Below are 12,928 nucleotides of genomic sequence, written 5' to 3' on the forward strand. Positions count from 1 at the left end.
GCTGAAGGTCAGGACAGTCGAGTAATATATGTTGTAATGTTATGTTGATGTAGCAGGTTGTGCAGATTGGTGGTGGAGTTTTATTGAGTATGTGGCTGTGGGTTAGATTGGTATGTCCTAGTCTTATTCTTGTCAATTTTATTGAGTCTGATCGTGAGATGTTTTTCGTCGGGGTGTTGTCGTGGCTAATATTTTTGTAGTGGATTGATAAGTTGTTAAATATTGAAGTTTTAAAGGTTACAGTGTTTTGTTTGATGTGTTTCAAGATGTCTGATGCGTTGAAGTTTTTTTGGGTAATCAAAGGGAAATTATGTGCGTTTTTTGCTGTTTCGTCCGCGAGCTCGTTTTCTGGAATCCCGCAGTGTCCCGGGACCCATAGAATTAAGATTTTATTTCTCTTGTATTTGCTTAGGATATTTCTGATGGAGGTGGTGTAGTAGTTTTGGCTTTTTATGTTTTCAATTTCTTTTAGGGCTGATAGGGAATCTGTGCAGATTGCAAATTTTCCTCGTTGTTTGCTGGCGTGGTTGCATGCTGTCAGAATTGCTGCTATTTCGGCTGTGTATATGGAGGAGTATTGTGGGAGTATATGGTGGTAAATAATTTCTGTTTCCGTTGTTACGCTATATGAGACTCCGCTAGCTGACTTGGATCCATTTGTGTAAAGAAAGTGTCTGCTGCTAGTGTGTTTTTTAATTCCTTGAACTTTTGTTGTTATATTAATGGTGCCGTTTCTGCTTTGGATGAGGTGTGTAGTGCGGTGTTAGTGCTTGTATTACTGCACAGCCAGTGTGGGGTTTTTTCTTTCCTGCTTGTTTCGGGTGATACATAAATATTTACTTTTTTTAGTTGTTTTATTGTGTTGTGTAGTGAAGACGGGACTTTTGGTATTCTTTTGGAATTTTTAATTTTGTTGTAAATTTTTTCAATTGGTGAGAACTTGGAGTTGATTATGATTTTGATGTTTTTTTGTGTTGCATATATTGTTCCATGTTCTATTGGCAGTATGTTAGCTTCATGCAATAGGTTGTTAATTGGAGTGGTGCGAAAGGCATTGAAGGCGATTCTTATTGCTGAGTGGTAAATCGTTCTTAGTTTGCTCAGGGTTGATTTTGGAGCATTTCCATAAATGTGTACTCCGTAGTCTATTTTGGACATAATAATTGATTTGACCACATATATTATTGTGTTTGTGTATTTAAACAATCTATTCCCACGTTCAAAGCTCGGACTCGCAGTCCCGAAAAACAGAAGTATTAGATTCAATAAACAAAATTATAAGAATCTAAGAGCACTTGTATCCAAGAGCGAATGCACTTGAATCCAAGAGAAATGCAAAGACTATTAAAGTCAGCAACTCCAAAGCTTTCTCCCTTCATTTGATCAGAACCCTAAAGTCTAAAGTCCATATTAGAAAAGCTCGAAACCGAGGCTTGAACGTCAATCAAATCAGAGTAATTATCAGAGTTCAGTTTGAGACCTAATTATAATCGGTCGGTGTTCTTCTCAACAAAAAATATTGTAATCATTCAGTAAAATAAATTATATTTTTTTTACATATGAGAATTGCGATTATTTAATATTATAATATACAGTGGCGAGCAAAAGTGAGTGCATGTTCATAACTTTCGACTTTCATCGTCTATAAAAACAAAACTAAAGCAGGTAATCCAATAATTTTTTTTATTTTTGTTTACCTATCCTATTCGTAACAAATAGGACAAAAAAAACGTAACAATATGTATTCAGCGAAGACTTAGAAAATAAAAACCAAAAAAAGTCGCAAAAACTCACTTTTGCACGTTATAAGAAAATAAAGAAAAAATTAATTTTTAATATTTTGTCCATAGCCCCTTATTATGAATTACTTGATTTACTCGAGATGGCATACGCTCTACCAAGTTTTCAATGACTTCCTTGGGAATTCGGTTCCATTCATCTTGTACACGCTCCCAAAGATTGGTCATGTTTGTTGGGGCTGAGTCGTACTGTCCGAGCCTTCGTTTCACGATTGACCAAAGATTTTCAATCGGATTGAGGTCAGGACTTTGTGCTGGCCACTCCATCAACTTGAAATTTTGTTCACCAATCCATTCCTTGACAATTTTCGCTGTGTGCTTCGGATCGCCGTCTTGTTGAAAAATAACATCTTCTTCCGAATACGCACATTTCTCCATAAAATTGGGAAGATGGGTTTGCAAAATATGCAGATAGTCCTCCTTTCGCATAATGCCATCTATTAAATGCAGGGGGCCGACTTGCCACCACGTGAAGCATCCCCAGACCATTATATTTCCGCCGCCATGTTTAACCGTTTGCTTCACATGGTGTCTTTGAATCCGTTCTCCGGGTCTACGCCAGCAGTATTGTTTACCATCTGACTGGAAACGGTTGAACTTGGACTCATCAGACCAGACAACACGTTTCCAATCATCTGTGGTCCAATCTTTGTGCTGTCTCGCAAATTTTAGACGCGCCTTAACATTTTTTTCGGATAATGCAGGTTTGTTTTTTTTAACAGCCGCTGCATATCCAATGTTGCGCAGCGTTCTTCTGGCAGTCCACTCGCTAACGTTTTTGTTAATGGCCAAAGATGCTTCTTTAGGTGTCAGCAGCCTATTTTTCCTCATCTGGGATACCATTAGTCGGGCATCTGAGTCCGATAATAATTTTTTGCGATTTTTTTGTTGCGCTCTGGATGTCACATTTCGGCGTTTTTGAGCTGCAATCACTGCCGATTGGCTGTGAAATGGATTGGTGAACAAAATTTCAAGTTGATGGAGTGGCCAGCACAAAGTCCTGACCTCAATCCGATTGAAAATCTTTGGTCAATCGTGAAACGAAGGCTCGGACAGTACGACTCAGCCCCAACAAACATGACCAATCTTTGGGAGCGTGTACAAGATGAATGGAACCGAATTCCCAAGGAAGTCATTGAAAACTTGGTAGAGCGTATGCCATCTCGAGTAAATCAAGTAATTCATAATAAGGGGCTATGGACAAAATATTAAAAATTAATTTTTTCTTTATTTTCTTATAACGTGCAAAAGTGAGTTTTTGCGACTTTTTTTGGTTTTTATTTTCTAAGTCTTCGCTGAATACATATTGTTACGTTTTTTTTTGTCCTATTTGTTACGAATAGGATAGGTAAACAAAAATAAAAAAAATTATTGGATTACCTGCTTTAGTTTTGTTTTTATAGACGATGAAAGTCGAAAGTTATGAACATGCACTCACTTTTGCTCGCCACTGTATATTATATACATATATAATATATAATAAATTATCTCCTCCGAGCATTGCCGTGAGGAAAACATGGTCTTAATTATCGGATTTGATCGAATCTTTCGGTTGCAACATTTTGCTCTGGCGATTAGTTTTCAGCAGCTGGAAATGATGCCGTTTTGGCAAAAGACTACTCGAAGCCCTTAACTGCAGTTGGTAACGATGATTTTAGCTTCGCTGATATACGCAACATTTAGGAAATCTACTTAACATTATTAAAGTTGATTAGAAATCTTTAAGTTAACATTTTGCGTTTGGTTGAACTAAAATTCATGCTTCTTTTTTTTTAATTGGTCATTCCAAAAAAAAAGGTTAGACTGCACTCACTCACAATGATCAATTAAATACTACTATATAGTCATGTTTACCCACACATACCCTCACTTATTAGAATAAGATCATTATGTTATGAATACACAAGGCTCTAAGCTTTGAGTCGTAGGTTTCAACTCAAAGCTTAGCTTTACTGAAAAGATAAGAAGACCTAGAGCAGTGTGCACGTATCAATAAACCTCTTTAGTTAAAACGAAACCATAGTTTTCGTTAAACCCTTTTTAATCGACATAGAAATCGTTGGAAGTGTTAAACTGAGGAATTCAACGTTCAGTCTACAGACGACGAAGAAGTCGTTTCCAAAGCATCGATCGACTCGCTTGGGGACACAAAGGTCTCGGCGATCAACTCTTACATCTAGCTGGACAACGAAGTCTCTGCTCGGGAGGCACCCTTTCGACCTTCCACTTAACTATATGTATATCTAACAGCTTTCACATTCTTATAATCTATATAGTATTAAAGTCACCCAGATGATAAAACATATGTCGATGGAAATTTAAATAACAAGGCACGCATTCCCCTATTTTTTGAAAATATCATGTACCTATGCCGTTTTGTATTTAAATTATTTTACTTCTGCTTGATAGTTTTTAGAAATCCAGTATTAAATATTCGTATTTTATTTTTCAATACTTGGTTTACCGATCTGGATAAAACTTTTTGAAGACAATAAAAATATTTCATCGGCATTAGGATTTTTAGTTTGCTTTTAAATGGTTTCGAAATATTTAGTTGGTAACTGATTGGACTTAATGGTATATTAAAGTTCATAATGGCAAAGAGAAAGACAGAATTTTTATACCTTAACTCTTGATCAGGATCACAAGCAGAGTCGATCTTACAATATCCGTCAGTGTGAACGTCGAGAGCAGCATCCTGATGTTAGTGACGCCTTCAAAACTACCATGCGTACACTGCCGATGCATTTGTCAATTTTCCTTTATCTTATCAATCTTTTCCCAATTTCTAAAAGGACCCCTATTTGAAGTTTTCTCGTCAAAAGTTATTGACCTACTTAACTTTAAACGTCAGCACTTAAAAACTTGTGTACTGTTTATTTTCACATTATAAATTTATTTAAAAAAAAAATGTTTCCTTATGCAGAAAGCATTAGCTTCCTAGAAGCACAAACACTACAATATTTAAAGTTTTCTCATAAGTAAATTATTAATAACAAAATTAAAATTTATGGGAATCTTCCACATACCGTAAGGAAGTCTTATTCTAATTTCCAGGAAAGGGGAGTTTTCAGGAGGCACGGGTGCACCATAATTTTAAGGAAAAGGAAATTTTAGACACAACCAGATACGGCTGAATCAATTTAAGTCTGCATTTTTGGAAAGCCTTCAAACTGGCGGTATTGAGTAAGTCGCCGGAGTAGGGTATGGTAGGTGCAAGGCTTCGTCAAAAAAGATCAAAATAGCAATGAAGTACTAGTTCTCATTGTTAGGGTTAAGATAATTTTCAACCGTTCAGGAGGTTCCTGTTTGTTTCAAAGGGGCGGCTCCGCTTTTCGGGATCAACAATGACCAAATAAACCTCTCTATCCTTGCATTCTCCTCAAACAAACAGCAATCAAATCAGCTAAGGGTATTAACAATCCCAAAGTAACAAAAGTGTCAAATCCCTAAGGAAATCTCAGCCAGACCTATACCAACTTACCATACATTCAATACCAACGCAGACATAAAGTCACAAGTTGTAGACTTTCTATAAGATGCTCTTCAAATTTCAAGCGCCATTAACACATTCTCTGAACGCACCCCATGACAATAAAACTTGTTTAACTAAATATTAAAATATAAATAACACCTTTTAAATATGCGTATAGTAAATATTAAGGTAGACAAAACTGTTCTCCTTGAAATTAGATCAAAGACAACAGTGACTGCAGCATTCCAGACCATCATTTGTTTGGAAAATCAAGAGAGACTGGCTACGGCTGTGTGATAATTTTTACATAAGATTTAACATAAAATTCAGAATTCTAAAGATCGTTAATTTTATATAAAATATCGGAGTTCAACCAATTAACCTTAAAAAAGTATCTACTGACTGTTTTTTGCGGTTTGCTTAGAAATACAAGAAACCAGCACAAATGAATTTTAAATCACTGCCGTAGAGATCTATTTAAGAAAGTCGAAACTTAACCCAACACATTGGTTCTACAACTAGTGACAACACGCATATTTTTCAAACTTAGACACCATTTCCAGGCCAAACGCAATTAAAAACAAGGGAGAACGCTATAGTCGAGTTCCCCGACTATCTGATACCCGTTACTCAGCTAGTGTAAGTGCGAAGGAGAGTCTTCAACACTGACAATTTTTTGCGGTTTGTGGGCGTAAGAGTGGGCGTGGCAAAAATTTATTTTGCAAATCGAGAGAAATTGACAAGACTAATAAAAAAAATTAAAAAATATTAAAACATTTTTTAAAAGGGTGGGCGTGGCAGTTTTGGGCGGTTCCTAGGCTTTTGATCCTGATCAAGAATATTTATACTTTATATGGTCGCAAACCCTTCCTTCTGCCTGTTACATACTTTTCAACGAATCTAGTATACCCTTTTACTCTACGAGTAACGGGTATAAAAATATACAAACTGCATAACAAGTGTCTCAAAAAAACAATACCGTAGCGCTGCAAACGGCTTAGATAATATTTAATGAAAATTCACTCATACATCAAACTCAATTATGAATGAAATATAGAAGTTTTTAAAAAAAAACGTAATATTGCTTTTATCTAAATAAGAAGAAATATGTATATATCAATGATCAACCATGAGTGTAGCTCAAACACAGCGCACTATAGATAAAGTCTATGAACATGACCCAGATTTTAGGAATGAAGCATTGAATATTATAAGTAATATTCAAATGTCTATAAATGATTTCGAATATTTGTATATGGATACATACGAATTAGCATACACCTCACCGTTATACCCTTGTAATAGTTACACAGAAAAGGCAATTGTACTTGCAACATTGCCAGGTGTAAAAGTAAAATCAGAATTAGTAGATTTTGGCATACTAGGTATCGTTTCCTTTGTATCAAAGTAACCAGTACCACAGCATGGACTGAAACAGCTTATTGATCAAATAAAAGAATCAAAAGAAAATTTAAAAAAATCTTATAAATGCTTAACGCAAAATAGATCAATACAAGCTGTAACAATGAATAAGAATGCCCAAAAATTGGTAAATAGTTATAATAAAGTAAGAGAACTGATACAACAGAATAGAAAGAATTTAGACAGTAAACAATGTGCTAAAGTTTCGGAACTACTGGTGGTATTAAGGGAAAAATTAATATTAAGATCCGTTTACAACGATTCATTAAGGCAATCAAATTGGTAGACTTAGCTAAGGGATCATTTGAAGACATTGGAGTAGAGGTCATTAAGTCTAAAATAGTTGGCACAATTTTGAACTCAGTTGGCAATGAAACGACAATTCCAGCAATTATAAACAAATTGCAGAAAGTAGTTGTCGGTGAAACATCCGGTAATGTCAAAGCGAAGCTATTAGCAGTTCAGCAAAGAGGTAAAACTGCAACGCAATTTACCGAGCACGAAAGTGTCAAAACAGTACTTGAAGCAGGGACTTTCACAACTATCGATGCAGCGATAAGCGCATACATAAGAACGAGTGCAAGAGTTACCGGTGACATCAATAAAGTGATGTACTTTAGAGGTAACAGATCTAACAGAGGATACGACAATGCCAATAAAGGTCCTAACCGCGGTAAAGGCTTCAATAACAATGGTTATAGACGGAACTATAATAACGGTTACCAGAATAACGGTTATCAAAACCGCAATAATGGAAATAATAACCGCTATAATGGCAACAATAGAGGCCGCAATTATGGAAACAGAGGCCGTAACAACAACAACCAGAATAACTATAACGGCAATAATGCCAATGTACGAGTAACCCAAGATCAGGGAAACTCGCAACAGCCTTTAGGTACTCAGTAGGAGAAGATCGTAGAGTATACGACATCAATTAGAATCTCAATATATTTACCACATTCATTCATGTCGAAACAGGTGTAAAACTTGTTTTCCTTCTTGATACAGGTGCAGATATCTCTATTCTCAAAGAGAATTCTGACAAATTTTCTAATGTTCAAATAAATAACAAAATAAATATTCAAGGCATAAGCCAACAGATAGTTCAGTCTCAAGGACAGACTTTTATTGAGATACAAACAGGTAAATACATTATTCCACACGACTTTCATTTAGTAGATAAAAATTTTCTTATACCGTGTGATGGAATAATAGGAATAGATTTCATTAAAAAATATAATTGCCAAATTGATTTCAAACCAGCAGAAGATTGGTTTATACTTAGACCCAACAATTTGAAATTTCTCATTTATGTTCCAATAACATACAGCTCTGGTAACAACACAACCCTATTACCAGCAAGATCCCCAAGTTGTCCGAAGATTAATAGTATCATTAAAAGATGATAACTTTTTTATTCCGAACCAGGAAATACAAACTGGTATTTATGTTGCAAATACAATTGCAACATCTAGTAATACATTTGTCCGAATTTTGAACACAACAGATTCTGATCAATTGGTCAATAGACACTTTAAAATATGAGCCACTTTTGAACTACAATGTAGTTCAGGCAAATAGCGAAAACAGAAATAAAACTGTTTTATCTCAATTAAAGAAAAATTTCCCAAAATTGTTTAAATTACAATTATAAACTTTATGCAGCAAATATACAGATATATTTGCATTAGAATCAGAATCAAAACCGGTTAATAATTTTTATAACCAACAGTTGAGATTAAAAGATGATGAGCCCGTATACACAAAAAATTATAGAAGTCCTCATAGTCAAGTAGAAGAAATACAAGCCCAGGTACAGAAATTAATAAAAGATAAAGATAGTTGAACCATCACTTTCAGAGTACAATTGCCTTTTGCTATTAGTACCTAAAAAGTCAAGCCCAGGTTCAGATAAAAAGAAATGGAGATTAGTAATAGACTATCGCCAAATTAATAAGAAACTTTAAGCTGACAAATTTCCACTACCGAGAATAGATGATATTTTGGACCAACTTGGTCGAGCAAAATATTTTTCTTGCCTTGACTTAATGTCAGGTTTTCATCAAATTGAGCTGGATGAAAGCTCAAGAGATATAACATCTTTCTCAACCAACAATGGCTTTTATCGTTTCACGCGATTGCCATTTGGTTTAAAAATATCGCCTAATTCATTCCAAAGAATTATGACTATAGCATTCTCCGGAATAGAACCGTCTCAGGCATTCCTTTATATGGATGACTTAATAGTCATCGGTTGTTCCGAAAAGCATATGCTTAAAAACCTTACTGAAGTTTTTGATAAATGCAGGGAATACAACCTAAAGTTACATCCCGAAAAATGTTAATTTTTCATGCATGAAGTCACATTTTTAGGACATAAATGCACCGACAAAAGAATTTTGCCGGATGACAAAAAATATGATATCATTCAGAACTACCCAGTTCCACATGATGCGGACAGCGCTAGACGTTTTGTAGCATTTTGCAATTACTACAGACGTTTTATCAAAAATTTTGCCGACTATTCGCGGCACATGACAGGATTATGTAGAAAGAATGTTCCATTCGAGTGGACAGATGAATGCCAAAATGCATTCATACATTTAAAATCGCAGCTAATAAACCCAACACTCTTGCATTACCCAGACTTCAGCAAAGAATTCTGCATAATAACAGATGCAAGCAAGCAAGCATGTGGCGCAGTTTTAACTTAAAACCACAATGGCCACCAACTCCCAGTTGCTTATGCATCAAGAGCTTTTACGAAAGGTGAAAGCAATAAGAGTACAACCGAACAAGAGTTAACAGCAATTCATTAGGCAATAGTACACTTCAGACCATACATTTACGGAAAACACTTCACTGAAAACACTTCACTTAACAAGAATAAGGCTTAAATTAGAGGAATATAATTTTACGGTAGCGTATCTAAAGGGCAAAGATAATCATGTAGCTGATGCGTTATCAAGAATAACCATCAAAGAGCTAAGAGAAATTACTGGAAATATATTAAAAGTCACTACAAGATTTCAAAGTAGACAAATATCCTGCGCAGGAAAAGAACAATTGGATTTGCATGAGCAAACCAAAGAAAAAGCTTCAGAGCCCAACGTATACGTAGTCATAACAAATGACGAAGTACGAAAAGTAGTGACATTGCAATTGAATGATACGATATGTTTATTTAAACATGGAAAGAAAATCATTGCAAGATATGATGTTGGTGATCTTTATACTAATGGAGTTCTTGATCTAGATCAATTTTTCCAAAGGCTTCAATCGCAAGCCGGTATATACGATATCAGCCAACTCAAAATGGCACCGTGCGAAAAAATCTTTGAACACGTTTCAATAGATGAATTTAAAAATATGGGCAATAAAATATTAAAGAATTTAAAAGTAGCGCTACTTATCCCGGTGACCAAAATAAATAATGAAAAAGAAAAAGAAGCTATATTGTCTACACTACATGATGATCTAATACAAGGAGGTCATAAAGGCATTATAAAAACCTTGGCCAAGGTCAAAAGACATTTTTACTGGAAAAATATGAGTAAATACATAAAAGAGTACGTAAGAAAATGTCTAATATGCCAAAAAGCAAAAACAACAAAGCATACAAAGACCCCAATGACTATAACAGCCACACCAGAACATGCTTTCGATAGAGTTGTCGTGGACACAATTGGTCCACTACCTAAGTCAGATTTAACCAAGTACTTAATTGCCATTCCAATAGCAAATAAAAGCGCAAAAACAGTGTAAAGCTATATTTGAATCTTTTATTCTAAAGTACGGTCCAATGAAGACGTTCATAAGGGACATGGGAACAGAGTATAAGAATTCAATAATTACTGACCTATGTAAATATTTGAAAATCAAAAATATAACATCAACAGCTTATCACCACCAGACAGTTGGAGTGGTCGAACGAAGTCATAGAACTTTGAACGAGTATATACGATTGGGGCGTATGGCTTCAATATTTCGTATACTGCTTCAACACGACCCCATCTATGGTACATTATTACTGTCCATATGAATTAGTTTTCGGTAGAACAAGTAATTTACCAAAACATTTTAATAAGTTACAGAGCATAGAACCAATATATAATATAGATGATTACGCTAAGGAAAGTAAATATAGGTTAGAAGTAGCATATGCTCGAACAAGAAAAGAACGCTATAGTCGAGTTCCCCGACTATCTGATGCCCGTTACTCAGCTGGTGTAAGTGCGAAGGAGAGTCTTCAACACTGACAATTTTTGGCGGTTTGTGGGCGTAAGAGTGGGCGTGGCAAAAATTTATTTTTTTTATTTTATTTATTTTGCAAATCGAGAGAAATTGACAAGACTAATAAAAAAATGAAAAAATATCAAAACATTTTTTGGGCGGTTTGTGGGCGTTAGAGTGGGCGTGGCAACATGAATCGACAAACTTGCGCTGTTTCTATGTCTCTGGAGTCTGTATGCTTAATCTCAACTTTCTAGCTTTTGTAGTTCCTGAGATCTCGACGTTCATACGGACGGACAGACGGACATGGCCAGATCGACCGGCTATTGATCCTGATCAAGAATATATATACTTTATATGGTCGGAAACGCTTCCTTCTGCCTGTTACATACTTTTCAACGAATCTAGTATACCCTTTTACTCTACGAGTAACGGGTATAATAAAGGAAATCACGACCTAAAAGTAAATAATATAGAGTTAGAAGTAGGAGATAAAGTTTTATTAAGAAATGAGGTAGGCCATAAATTAGACTTTAAATACACAGGGCCCTATAAGATAGAAAGCATAGGAGATAATAATAATATTACGTTACTTACAAATAAAAACAAGAAACAAATAGTTCATAAAGATCGATTAAATTTCATTCATAACTGATTTTACACTTATATTTTTCTTAATCATTTATACAAAATTTTTATTTCTTATTACAAAAATTCACTTTTATAATACTATTGTTCAAGCTGAGCAAAAATAAACAAAAAAAAAAAAATAATAAAAAAAAGATATAATATGCATTCATTAAATAAAATGACTACACTAGGTTACGTTATTTTTCAAAAGGAGGGAGATGTAGTATGCGCATATGTAATATTAAAAACATTAAAATACAATAAGCATACAAACGCATAGCACCACTTTGTTTCTATGTTTATGTCAATAAACTTCAAGACGGATGTAACATGATCGTCCACTTGAAGGCTACAAAGCATAAGTGCATGGTCAGTATTCCCACGCCGACCAAATGCACAATACATATGTGCATAACTCACTCTCGCGATAAGCATAGATATATAAGATATACATAAGAGAGCCGCTCCGCTGCTGGCGTACCCGGCAGCGCAGCTACGCGGTTTAGGCTTAGCCGAATTATACTTAAGATCGAATAGGCAGATACTTGTGAACCGTTGAACGGGCAGAACCATTTCTGCCCTTAATAAAGAAATCTTAACAAAGAAACTTGTGACTTAAAACTGATGACTTGTGGCATTCTCTACAAACCTATTAAATATGGCTGTCAGGACAAATAAGATTAATAAAATAAACAAGACTCATCAGTTACCAGCTTCTGAAAGATTTGTCTTCTTAGCGTTTTGTTTAAAATAAAATAAATATTAATGGCTTAATAAAATTGAACTGGACGATCATATCTTGTCCAATCTTCTTTTTCGCAAAGTCTCTGACAAGTCATGAAATACAGTTATAAACTCTTTGTATAATTGAACTTTAAACTCTGCGAAATGTCTATCTATTAGATCTATTTTTAGTATACTTTAGTACAATTTTTGTAGGAAAAGGAACAAACTATTGAAGTGCGAATTTTTGAAATAGTTCACAATGAAATTGCAATTTATAAGTGATAGCGGCAAATAACTTCCCAAGTGCACATATCGAGCGGGCGGTCTCTTTAGCCAACGAAACGTGTGGAATCTTAAAATTGTTGAGTGGATGCAACTTTTAAGTAAATCCTCGTTTTTTACAAGGCATTTCTTATAAGTCAAAAAATGAATGTTCTTCTTCTAGCAATTGATATAAAAATGCCACAAAAAAAATAAAAGTAGAATGGTATTAGAACTTCTTAAGTGCACATCGATACGGAAATAGTTTTTAAACAAAGAACTTATGAAATTCTTTCAAAGAGCCTCGTTTTACAAAATTGTTTGCTGAAATCAGTGAGCAGAAGTAGTACTGGTTGTATCAACTTTTTTTTTTCAAATA

Source organism: Drosophila yakuba, chromosome 3R, assembly GCF_016746365.2.
Source record: "Drosophila yakuba strain Tai18E2 chromosome 3R, Prin_Dyak_Tai18E2_2.1, whole genome shotgun sequence".
Lineage (NCBI taxonomy): Eukaryota > Metazoa > Arthropoda > Insecta > Diptera > Drosophilidae > Drosophila > Drosophila yakuba.